Source organism: Peromyscus leucopus, chromosome 20 (genome assembly GCF_004664715.2).
Source record: "Peromyscus leucopus breed LL Stock chromosome 20, UCI_PerLeu_2.1, whole genome shotgun sequence".
NCBI lineage: Eukaryota > Metazoa > Chordata > Mammalia > Rodentia > Cricetidae > Peromyscus > Peromyscus leucopus.
In genome coordinates, this window is record NC_051080.1 from 9482082 (window position 1) to 9495069 (window position 12988).

At 43.0% G+C, this 12988-nt stretch overlaps 1 protein-coding gene across 2 annotated transcripts in view; it reads right to left on the reverse strand.

Moving 5' to 3' along the window:
- Tmem117 (transmembrane protein 117) overlaps positions 1–12988 on the reverse strand; it is a 448299-nt gene that overhangs the window by 344848 nt on the left and 90463 nt on the right. Inside the window, exon 1 of one of the 2 annotated variants that reach the window (XM_028869296.2) lies at positions 2708–2885. The exons of the other annotated variant lie outside the window; for it this stretch is intronic. The gene's annotated coding sequence lies outside the window, so the exon portion shown is untranslated. Of the gene's footprint in view, positions 1–2707; positions 2886–12988 lie in introns of those variants that run through there. 2 annotated transcript variants of the gene reach the window in all.

The following is a 12988-nucleotide window of genomic DNA, read 5'->3' on the forward strand; positions in this document are numbered from 1 at the left end:
GGCATGACAACAGACGCACACAGCAAATATAGTAGTAGATAAGTAGGGCTGCCCCAAGCCAAGATCCCCTCTGCACCATAAAGGACTAAAGGACAGCGGCGTCAGAAAGCAGCCCGCCAAACGGAGGGGCAATCTGCAGACCATCTATCTGGTAGAGGGTTGCAATCCAAAATACAGTTTTAAAAAATCCTTCAACTCCATGGCAAAAATCAAAGAACTCAAAAATGAGAAAGGAACCGCAATGGGCTTTTAAATAGATGTTTTAGATAGATGTTTGTAAGAAGTCAAGAAAATGTCCAACAGATATGGAAAAGGTGCCTTCAGTTATCAGGAAAAAGCAGGTCCATGCTGCACTGGAAATCCACCTGTACCCCCTGGGATGGCTCTTACCAACACCAGAAAGACAAGGAGGGTTGGAAGGACCTGGAGAAGGCCCGTGTTTTGTTTGCTAATTGTGAACAGTCTCCTGCTCTCCTTATTCTCCCCTCTCAGGGTACCGTGTTTTCATTGTCTTCAGACCCTCGGGAGCAGGTCTTCAATCTTCCTGTCTACTCCATCCATTCGCCATCTTACCATTGATTATCTTCATGCCCCTGGTTCTAACAAGAGGCTTCTGGCCCTGATTTTGCTTCCAGGTGAAAATGTAGTAACCACTGGGAATACGTACTTGAGTATCTCAACAATATTCAATGTCCATAATCCAAAAATGTACTCATTCCTCTCCTCCCACCCTGAGCCTGCCAGCCATCACTGTTTCATGTCTCTGAACAGCATGAAGGATAGACACTTGAAGGCAATTCATTCTTTCTGTCCACCTGTATTGCATGCATGCAGTTCATGAAGGATCACTGATCATTCTGTTCAGTATCTCTTAAAGGTGTGTCTACTGCTTCTACCATCCTTCCTTCCACACACTGGTCCTTGTGTGACATGAGCAAAGTCATACATACTAGGGCTGGAGAAGCAGCCAGTGGCCCTTCCTATCTCATGTGTAGTCTTCATATAGTGGTGGTACTTTTAAAAACACATAGATTCCTGCTTCCAACTCTGCAATGAACTTTGCTTTCCATTATAATAAAGTCCGTTGTCCTTCCCATCACTTATGGGTTCTAAATCATGTGGCCTCGTTTTATCTCATTTTTCTGCCTTTATGTTACTTTTGTCCAAAGACAATATTACCCAATGAACTTTGTGGCAGATGTGGCTGGTCAGTGAACTCTCGGGACCCACTGTCTCTACCTCCTCACCATGTCCATCTTTTCTATGTGGGCACTGGGGATTCGAGCTCAGGTCCTCACTCTTACAAAGCAACTGCTCTTGCCCACTGAGCCATCTCCACAGCCCTCAATGAACTTCTCTTAGTTCTGTGAGTAGGGTATCCTCATTCTCATTTCTGAGTCTCCAAGCCCCCACCCTCTCCCTCTTTACTGATTTTTGACTGCCAATGCCCTGGAAGTTGGCATTCATTAGTTAGATACCTGCTTAGATATAATTTCCTTCGGGAGGAACAGTTTAAGTTCAGGTAAGATGTCCATTCTGTGTTACCATTATCCATATTGCCACCTCTGCCTATGATACTCTTTGAGTGTATGTATGTCTACGGTGCTGGGGACCAAATTCAGTGCTTTATACATGCTGAGTAAGTGCTCTGTCATTGAACCATACTGCCACCCTCTTCATATGTTGATAAAATTTATTTTTATTGCAAGTATATTTAACAAAAGTCCCCTTTACTTAATTAAAATGTAACTACACATAGTTGTTGATTATAGTGATATCATACAAGCAGACCTCTAGAACTGAATCATCTTTTACATGTAAAGCTTTATGCCCACCAAACAGTAAACTCCGACTTCTCCCCATCTCCAGATAGCGCCATACTTCCTACGTGTGAATGGCTCTGTCTTGTAAGTGGAACACAGCACTGATCCTTGTGTGATGTGGACAAAGTCTAGGGCTGGAGAAGCCACCAGTGGCCAAGTTAAGAAAGAGGCTATGGGGAGAGCACCTGGATTCCGTCTATGTCCAGGATGATGGCAGGACTCAGGGTAAGTGAAAAGGAGCAGGGAACACCTGCTACATCTCAGAATGGAAGAAGTATAAGGTAAGCCCCCAAGGGCTTCCATGTATGGGTTGGGTCATAATTTGAATTAATCTCCAAAGAGATGATAAATGCACAGTGCACGGTGACAGAACCTCTCACAAAGAATACTTTGCTCCTGTATTTACTTGACAGCAACTAAAGGTCATTCTCTACTTCATTCTACAAAGGAAAAAAAAATGATAATTCTATGGCTCTGCTGTGCTTTCTTTGATTAGCAATGCTGTGACATTACCAGCGAGAAGGTTTTATTATATCCTTTTATATTTCCGCTTGCAATATAATTCTTACATCCCTAAGTAAAATTCAAACTCATTTCCCACTAAAAGGATATACATATAAATCTGTGTGTCGCACAAAGCTCACGAGGAAGTATTAAGTGATTTTAGGAAGAATTATTTGTTCATGGACAGGCTGCAGTAAAAACTGCCAAGTGTGGAAATGGCTTTCAATACAGACGCTTTCTCATGCCTAACTGAAACAGCATTACAACATCATTTCTAAATTAAACTGGTATATGGCCCCTATCACCTAATGACTCTAAGATATTGTATTGAGCTAAAGAGCGGATTGAAAAAGAGCAGTCTGCAAAGGTAAATTACTTACCCCAGTGTCGGCAGAGCGGGGGCATCAGTTCGACTTCACCTTTCTTCAGCCATTTTTCAAACTGAATATTCAGGTTTCATAACCAATCCAAGACAAACAGATTTAAAACAGCCAATCTAAATTGCATAGCTATAAAAAATTAACAGGTTGTGTGAGAGCCCAGCTGGGTGACCAGCTCCCACATTTTATGACAAGGTACTCTTGAGAGAGGGATAAGAGATATTAGATCGAAGGATAGAGAAAAAAGAAACATAGGATAGCCTTGGGAGGGCCTGGTTCATTACCCACCAGCCCCTTCTGTCTCTTCTAAGGGGCTGTTTATAGGAATGTCAAGGGGTACCAAGGAGGGAGCAAAAGACCTCCCCCAGCAGAGCCAAGTACAGGCCCTTCCAATCACCTGGTAACCACACACATGGTCAAGCAATCCGCTAATGCAGTCCTGCTGGGTGAAGCAAGCTCAGATGTCACTGGGAAACCTTTGTGGGCCTCCATAAGGTCGCCTGTCAATCACTTTTTCCTTTGTTACAAGTCGAACCTGAAAAGGACAGCCATCTGCCTGACTCCTTTCTCTGGTGTTTGCTCCTGCTGCAAACCATGTGAGATGTTCTCCCCGGAGCCCAAGCTCCACTTGGGAAGTATACCCATCATCAGGCAGGTCTCGAACACCAGAATAAAGGTCATACTGGCAGAGCTGAAGTGCTATTCCAGCTAACTTTGGAAGTGATAGGAAGTCACTAACAAGTTCTCTGCATGTGACTTCTTTAGGAAACTGTCATGGCTAGTTTTATATCAGCTTGACACAAGCTAAAGTCATCTGAGATGAGGGAACTTCAATTAAGAAAAAGTCTCCATAAGATCTGGCTGTAGGAAAGACCATAGGGCATTTTCTTAATCAGTGATTCATAGGGGAGGGCACAGCCCATTGTGGGTGGTGCCATCCGTGTGCTGGTGGTTCTGGGTTCTATCAGAAAGCAAGCTGAGCAAGCCTTGGGGAGAAATCCAGTAAGAAACCCCCCTCCATGGCCTCTGCATCAGCTCCTGCCTCCAGGTTCCTGCCCGGTTTGAGTTGCTGTCCTGATGCCTTTGATGATGAACAGTGACGTAGAAGCATGAACCAAATAAACCCTTTCCTCCCCAACTTGCTTTTTGGCCATGGTATTTCATCACAGCAATGGAAACCTCAACTAAGACAGAAACTTCCTGGAAAATTCTCAGTGGAAAGGTCGGTCATCGCGCTTCTCCCCGGCGCACACTGTGAAACTTTGGGCCTCTGAGCCTGGGACTGAGTCTCTGCCTGTTATCCATGTACAGCTGTAGAAAAGTTCTGAAGCCTCCTGCCATCCCATCATAGAAGATAATGTAAGAGGACATCAGGCAGAAAAGCGTATCAGTGCAGGAGTTGAGAATTAACCTGCCCAATTTGTGCAGAAATTCTCCAATCATTTTGGATGTGTGTGTCTTTCTTCAAATCTTCCCAACACAGAACCCCATATTTTAAGACGGTGTATTAGGGGCTGGGTGTCACAGTGCAGACCTTTAACCCCAACACTGGGAGGCAGAGACAGGCATATGTCTGGGAGTTCACCGCCAGCCTGGTCTACATAGTGAGTTCTAGGACAGCCAGAGCTACAAAATAAAGCTGGTTCTCAAAAAACTAAATGAATAAAAAGTTTTTAAAAGACAGTGTATTAGGTATCTCCTTCTAACTAGAAAATTGTCATAAAATATACGAGTGTAAAACTGCACCATCGAATCACTTGAGGGTCTACTTTTATGGAGAGCTGAGGTGAAGAGCAGGTCCAGACATGTTTGTCTTAAGCAAAATGGAATTGATTTTATTTTCATAAACTGAGAGGCCCAGAAAGGGCCATGAAATGGGTCAGTTAATTCTTAACCTATGATTCTCCTGCCAATCACTGAGGACATTTCTGAGGTTTCATGTGGTGTTTATGCCACATGGAGTGGCAGTGTGTGTGTGTGTGTGTGTGTGCCTGTTAACACACTCTTACTATTATGTTATTAATTATTCCTTAAAATCGTTATTTTCATCTGAGAGTAATCTTGCTCTAATGGTCTCTATTGCAACTTTTTTGCTGAAAATTATATAGTTGCCTCCCAAAGTTATTGCCTTTCCTCCTCATCTCTCTCCTACTGACCATATAACTTAAAGGAGACTCGGACACACCAGCTCATGTCCTTCCTTCTGTATGGATAGCTAGATAGGACTATGGATTTCTTTCCTCCCTTAGCAGTTTTCCTATCACCTTAGGGTACTATAAAAACTAGGCTTCAGGGAGGGTATTGTTTAAATGACATTACACCTTTTTTTTCTTTTGTTAAGTTCACATTCTTCCCTTTATGATGTCACCCTTTGCTTTTAGCAGATGCCTCCCCAACTTTCCCAGCAGTAGGAGTTGACTGGCACACTTGTTTCTCTGTCTCCAATTATTTCCTGACTCACACGGAACCATCAGTAGGCACAGGAAGAGAGCTGAGTTGCCAAGGTAACCAGACAGCAGGCCTATGTGCAGCCTCAGTTGGATTTTTATTCTAATTGATCCAATTCCCCTGTTCATGACTCACTTCATTTTAAGGAAGAAAGGCATGCTGTAATTTTCCTGATATATGACACGGATTCCATCATTTGTTTACAAGGACCACTGTATAAGGGGTTTCTTGAACTACTAACTCGGCTCATCTATATCTACTAACCAAGCATGATATTCAAGGTCTGTAGAACAAACATAGCAAGAAATCATCAATCAGAATGAAAGCATTCACCAAACCAGAAGGTATAGTAGCTGCAGAGCCCTGAGCCAGCCACACTAGTCACATACCTTACTTCTATGGAACACACTTCTCTGCTGATCAGTTGTGGCACATTTAAGTGTCTTACATGGACATCTGATGTTATCACCATATGCAGATGAATAAAATTTATTTTTGATATGAAATGCATTCATGAATTTATGTCAAACCATGGGTGTGAGGATTTTAGCCTAATCTGCCTATCCATTTCCTCCATGAAGGCAGACACTCTGTGTTGGTAGGTGGAGGTTAAAGGCACTTTTTATATTGAGAGAGGTAGGGTATTAGAAAGTGTACAATTGCTGGCTGTGGACCTGCCCCTGAAATGATTCTGGATCTTCCCACACCTCAGGCCCCTGCTATGATTGCCCCTCAGCCCCTATGTCCTCTGACGGACCAAATCATTCTAATTGGAGTCATGAGTTAAGTGCTGAATTTCACTTCAAGGATGAATATTTAATTACTTCTCTGAGATCCCCAAGAGCAACTGGCAATGTTTCATAAGACAGCTATAGTTTCAGTCTAGATCCTACAGGAGAATGAAGTGTGTGTGTTGGGGGGGGTGGGGATGGGGGTGACTTTAACTGACTTACAATGAAAATGCATGGTTGCTATGAGCCATGAAATTTTGGAGCTGTTTGTTATTGGGGTACAATCTAACATATCCTGACTGATGCACCTTATTTTTAAATATATTTTTGCAGTCTCCTATTTATTATTTTACTTCTGAGACATTTCAATGGCTTTTAATTTGTGGTTCATAAATTACTTCATATTATGTATAAAATTTAGGAGGCTTGAGAGAGAAGGATGAGAAGGTTCATTCATCTCTTGAAAATGCACAACTTGCCAGCATCTTCTTCATTACTAAGTGACCCAGACATTTAGACTATAACTACAGCCTTGACCCAGAACACTTAACGCACAGTTTTGTCCTATCTTTTTGACCCATCATCACTCATGGTCTGGTATGACAAAACAGTTCTGTGCCCTACTTCCTGACAGCCCTGGACACACAGTGGATTGATGGGGGGGCAGGGGTGCCCTCCATCTTTACACTGTAACTAGTGATTCATGTGCAAAGTGGGTATACTCAAAATCCGTGTTTTTTAAACTAGTGAGGTCAGGCCCTGTGGGATCAGCGTTGCCAACAGCTCTCACTCCATCTGGGAAGAATAAGGAGAAAGGCTCCAGCAGACAGATTTCAAGATCTGAAGAACTCAAAGGGTCTATGGAATGAGGGAAATCTTGGGAACCAGTCACCAAACAGGTCCACGAATCCAGCCTCCTCACTAGTTCAGGTCTTTGAATTTTCAAAAGCTTACCATAAAAGGATTCTTTGAGATGATACAGTGAAATAGAAAAGCTACCTTTCCAGACACTGAAACTGTTTCAGAAGGTGGAGTCCCCTAGCCATCCCTTTTCTGCTGAGCCACACTCATTCAATGAGTCCAACAGCTCTACCAGTCCTTAAGACCCGCCTCCCACCCCGTGAAACTCCAGTCACCTTACAGTGGCATCTGTGTGTTCGGTTGTGATGTCTCTGTAAGTGCAGAGAACATCTTCCTCCACTCCCTCTTCTTTAGCATCGGTGATTCATTTTGAGTGAAGTTTGCACATCAACCTCTCTAATACAAATCAGATGCTTTTATCAGTAAACAGTTTTGATCACTGCATTAACTATATGTTTGTTATTGGAACAAAAGCAATGTAAGAAGGGATGAGTTTCTTTTGGTGCACAGTCCCAGAAGATACAGTCCATCATCCCAGGGGAAGGATGGTGGTGGGACTATGAGGCAGGCACTCCAGTGAGGCCACTCTTAGGAAGCACAGAGCAATGAACGCTGGTGCTCAGCTCATTTTTTCCTTGGTATTTCCTCTAGAAGCTCAGCCTGTGGAGTAACACTGTTTGTATTTAGCTTGGATCTTATGAACATGACAATGAAAATTAACCATTAAAATCACCTGACCACACATGTTACAAATATACGGATATGTATTATTAAATGTGAGTTATTAACTATAATAATTAAATTATTGGATGTAGATTATCAGATTATTAGATGTGGGATATTATTAAATAATATATATTATCATAATATGTTTTGTAATATTTTAAGAGTGAGATATACATCTATACAAACTAGCATATGGAGATTTGGGGAAATGGTTCAGAAAGTATCTACCAGAAAGACACCAGGATCTGAGTTTGGATCCCTGACTGGACATGGTGGAATACACTGTAATCCCAGTCTGGGAAGGAGAACTCAGGAGGATATCTAAGACTCACTGGCCAACTAATCTTTCCAGACTAGTGAGTTCCAGGTTCAATAAGAGATCCTGTCTCAAAACAATGGTGAAGAACCACTGAAGGTACCCAGGGTAAACCTCTCGCTTACACACACACACACACACACACACACACACACACACACCATACACACATACCATGCAAACATACATGCCACAAACACACACACACATTCAGACATGTATGAATACAGACATATGCACACTGCACACACAGAGAGAGAGAGAGAGAGAGAGAGAGAGAGAGAGAGAGAGAGAGAGAGAGAGAGAGAGAATAGCCTGTGGGTAATCAAGAAGCAATCAAGCTAGGCATGATGACTCTCACTAGCACCCAAGAGTGGGGGCAAGACGATTAACATGAATTTGATGTCAACTTGTGCAAAAGTGTCTAAAAAAGAAAAAAATAAATAAAAAAGAAGCGTTCAAACCTATTAACACTTTGCTCACAGAACATAAGCATTTTACATCGTAAACACATCTTTGCTCTTACCGCAGAGGATACTGAATGGTCTGTGCTTTGCAACAGAGCTGGGAACCACTGGCCTAATCTAAAACGTGTCTGTTTGGGAGACAGAATGAAAAATAGGAACACTACAAAACATACACCAGTCTTCTCATCTAACTTTTATTTTATTGAGTTTTATCGTTAATGACCTAAACAAGTGAGCTCTTAAAACCTAGGAGAGAATGTTGTTTAACATGTTGTTTAAATCAGCTTTTTTAGTATCCTATTTCTAAAGAATTTCAATGCTGCAAAAACCAGACAAGTCCTTTTGCTTTGTGTCTTTTAACACTAACATTCAATTATGTTAGGCACACTTGCTTCTCCAGAAAAAAAAAATTAAAAAGGGAGCATCAGGGTGCCCTCACGATAGCTGGAAGGCGGCTGAATCGGGAGAAGCTAGTGTGATTCTGTCCTTGAGGCAAACAGAATGCACACCACAGTTCACCAAGGTGGAGGTGCCCCAGTGGAGGAGGGTGGCCATCCCAGCTCCGCAGCAAGAATGATGTATATGATTTTACTACAATTGCTGTAACCTTAGCAAGAAAAGATATAAATAATGAAATAGTGTGTTAATAAAACTATTTCTTATTTCTCATCAATCCCCCGAGAGTTACTGTGGGGTTAATAGAGTGCAAATGTGTTAACTTGTCACAGAAATGTCATGTTCTCAGATGGTACGGGGCTGTCTCATTAATTTGTTAAATTAGACTGTATAATTTTGGTAAGTCTTGAGCCTTTGGCTATAAAATATACATCAACTTTCCATGAGTGAAAGTAATCATTTCCTCTCTGTTCATCACCAGGAAGCAGGAATTGAGATGGAATGTAAAGACACTCATTATCATATGGACTGTAGATAACACACACACACACACACACACACACACACACACACACAGAGTCTGTTACACAATTCATTTACATGATCCCATCCATAAGTCCATCAAATTTTCCTTCTCTTTTCAAAATATCAAAATTACCAAGCAATCACTCAGCAGCTTACTCTATTCATAATTTTCTTTTTAAAACCCTAGTGAAATGCTGCATTTGTTTGTTTTCGTGGACAGAAAAGGGCAGCTTGTGCCTATTCATAGATACCAGCTCCAGCCACAGTCCAGGCAGAGCTGTATGACCGTAAGTCAGCTGTGCTTATGACTACGTATACATCAGTGTAGGTCACACAAGACACCTAAGTTCCTCCTCGATGAGACCTATAGATGCCAGGTGCTCAATCGGGCACTTTTACCTTCCTGCTAATAATAGTAATTTGCAATAAATGTAATCTTTTCAGTCCTGGGAAGTTCAATCCACTTAACTACACTCTAATCTGCTTATGGGCCTGGGTTTGAGCCCCTGCACCGAGGGAGATGAATGTGTGAGTGAGGCCATGTTATCATATTGACCAATGTTCTTTTTACCATGATTAATTTACAGAAACTAACACTTCCTGAGAGCCAGCAGGCTGAGAAAGCAACTTACATCTTTTTTGCTAGCACGATAAAAAATAACCCTTATCAATCCTTATCAGTTGCCTTATGAGGGGACACTAGAGCAGCTGGTCTGCACACGTGGCTTATTGGCCACAACACTCTAGGGTGGGTACAAATATTCCACTGTAAATCTCCCACATTATTACACCAGGAACTAGCTAACATGTGGCCATCACCCCGATAATTCCAATTCCTGGGTCAGAGCTTTTCTCCTGAAATAAACTGACAGAATATTTAATGATGCCCAGGCATGGTGGCTCACATACATAATCTCAGCACTTGGGAACTTGAGACAGGAGGATTCCTATGAGTTCAAAACCAGTCTTGGCCTCATATGGAGTGCCAGGCCCTCTTGAACCCTATCTTTAGGGAGGTTGGAGTCAGCAGCTGTGGACAGTGATCACGGGATGCTTGTCACTCTCCGTCAAGCCAGTGTGGACTCTGGAGAGTCACAAGGACACAGCTTTGACTGTGTTTCTCAATAATTTTCTAAGAACCCATCGATTAAGACAACACTGGCTGGGCATAGGAATACCTCATTATCCTGCACTGTTTACATTTGTACCGTCAAAATCAAGGGATGGAAAAACCAAAGCTACCAACAGCAGCAAACCACACTAGTGTGGATTCTCCTATCACATATACTTCATACTCGACAGTCCCCTCTGCTGCTCCCCTTCTCCTCTCTCCCCCTCTATACCCTCTCCCCTGCCCTCCCTCCCCCTCTCTCCCTCTCTCCTCCCTCCCACCTCTCTTTGTCTGTGCCCCCAATATCAACCCTACTGACCAGACTGAGCCCTTCGATTCATTTCTCACCCGCCCATTCTCAACAACCAGCTTTAGCCCTTACTCCCAGCCTTGGTAATTAATGGTGCTATTATTGTGAATTAATCGTATGAGCCAGTCAGTATTTAGCCTAATTAAGAATGGAGCCAACAGATTATTTAAAGCACCACTCCAGCAGAATTTGCAGTCAGCCATGCATCAGCTGCCCAGTGAAGCTTCCCAGGCAGGCTCAGCCTCCACCTCTACTTATCCTAAACACAGCGCTCTATTAAGTACTTTGGGAAATTGTCAGGGCTTTTTCCTTAATTTATCACAACTCAAATCAATAGTTTTGTGCTTAAGTCTATCACTACTAATCATACAAAAAGCTAAATGTTCATAAAGGTCATTTAATTTTTCCTTACCATTTTCCAAAATAGATTTAGCACTATTAAAGACAAACAAACATATTTCTTCCTCAGAAGGAAGCTTCCAGTATATGCTGGTAGCTGGCCAACCAATTTTCCACTCAAGAGCAACAAATAAAAATCACTGTGCTTGAAAGTGAAAATGTAGACCTGGCTCCTGGCCTCCTTCTAGATTAGTGGTGACTGGATGTATCAGATATCACTCTGTACGCCATAAACTTACAGGATGATTACCTGTTGCTTAAACTTATTTTTTTAAAACAGCAAAGAGGAGGCTGAGTGAATGGTTCCACCACTCAGTGCTTAACGCACAAGTCTGAGAACCCAAGTTCAGATTCCCAGCACTCTCACAAAAAGCTACAGCACAGGGGCACATGTCTGCAACCCCAGAACCCAGGAGATAGAGACAGAACCTTGCCTGCCAGCCACCCTAGAGGAATTGGTGAGTTTAGGGCTCCGTGAGAAACCTTGTCCCAAAAAATAAAGTGGCAAGTGAATGAGGAAGACAGCCAGCATTGACTTCCAGCCTCCATATGTGCACACATGTGGGCCTACACACATGCTCATAGAGAACCATGTACACATAGACACATAGACACAAAAATATCAAATAGAAGAAAAAAGAGAAAAGAATTCAAGTAAGGAATTTCAAAATACTTTTGAGATTTTTTTCGGGTATATTTAGTGTGTGCACGCATGTGCATGTGTATGTGTTCTGCCTGCATGTATGTATGTGCACCACATGTGTCCCTGGTGCCCACAGAGGCCATAAAAGGGAATTGCATCCCCTGGAACTTGAGTTACAGATGGCTAAGTCAACGTGGAGATGCTGGGACTCACACCCAGGTCCTCAGCAAGAGAGACAATTGTGTCTAACAACAGAGCCACCTCTACACACACATACACACACACACACACACACACACACACACACACACACACACACACACATCCCCTTTTGAGATTTTCTAAGGAATAAACTTAGAAAAGCAAGTTCTGCCTAAAGTGGAAGTTCTCCCTGAATTTTTTTTCCCATTAAAGGGTGACTCGGCCTTGGGGAAAGCAATGGCTGACACCTCCACCTCTGCAGGGAGAAGCTGAAGCCGTGGATCAGTCTTTCCTGGTGGGATATGTGACGTGCTCGTGGACAGAGCACCGGGCATTCTGCGAAAATAAAGAAACAGGAGAGTCTCCGGGCTGAGGCCGGTCCAGTGTGCTTGGGACCTAAGAAGCATGAGACCTTGGACCGTTTCACCCGGCATCCGGGCCCCTGTTCCTCTCACTCATTCATCTTGCGTGTTTGGGCTGCCTCTCTCCACACAGCGACACCAGTCTGAGGCCTCAGAGGTGTCCATTTCAAATGCTTCCGTAGGTGGTGCACGCCTTTAATCCCAGCACTTGGGAGGCAGAGGCAGGCAGATTCCTGTGAGTTTGAGGCCAGCCTGGGCTACAAAGCGAGTTCCAGGAAAGGCACAAAGCTACACAGAGAAACCCTGTCTCAAAAAAAACAAAACAAAACAAACAAAAAACAAACAAACAAAAAAAAAAACATCAAATGCTTCCTTTTCCCACCCACCCTAGTCCAGCTGCTCTGGTCATATCCTTCACCACACTCAGACTAAGTCTCCATGTAGTTCCTCATGAGAGCCGCTCAGGAAGGCAGCAAGGGAGGGGTGAGGAATATCCCACTTCCATTACGCCCACCGCTTGTTTCCTTTTGCTAGACCTTGTAGATGTAACCAACCATCTTATTAAATAAGAAACACAGAACCAATGTAAAAGAGAAAGCCGAGAGGTCAGAGCTAAAATCTCACCCTCCTCCTGCGGTGGTCCTAGCTTCCTGAAAGAGAGCTACTTCCTGTGTGTATGTCTTTTTATAGTCTTTTTGTTCTGCCTTCTCATTGGTTGTAAACCCAAACACGTGACTGCCTCATCACTGCCTGTATGTACAGCCCCCCAGGTCTTAAAGGCATAT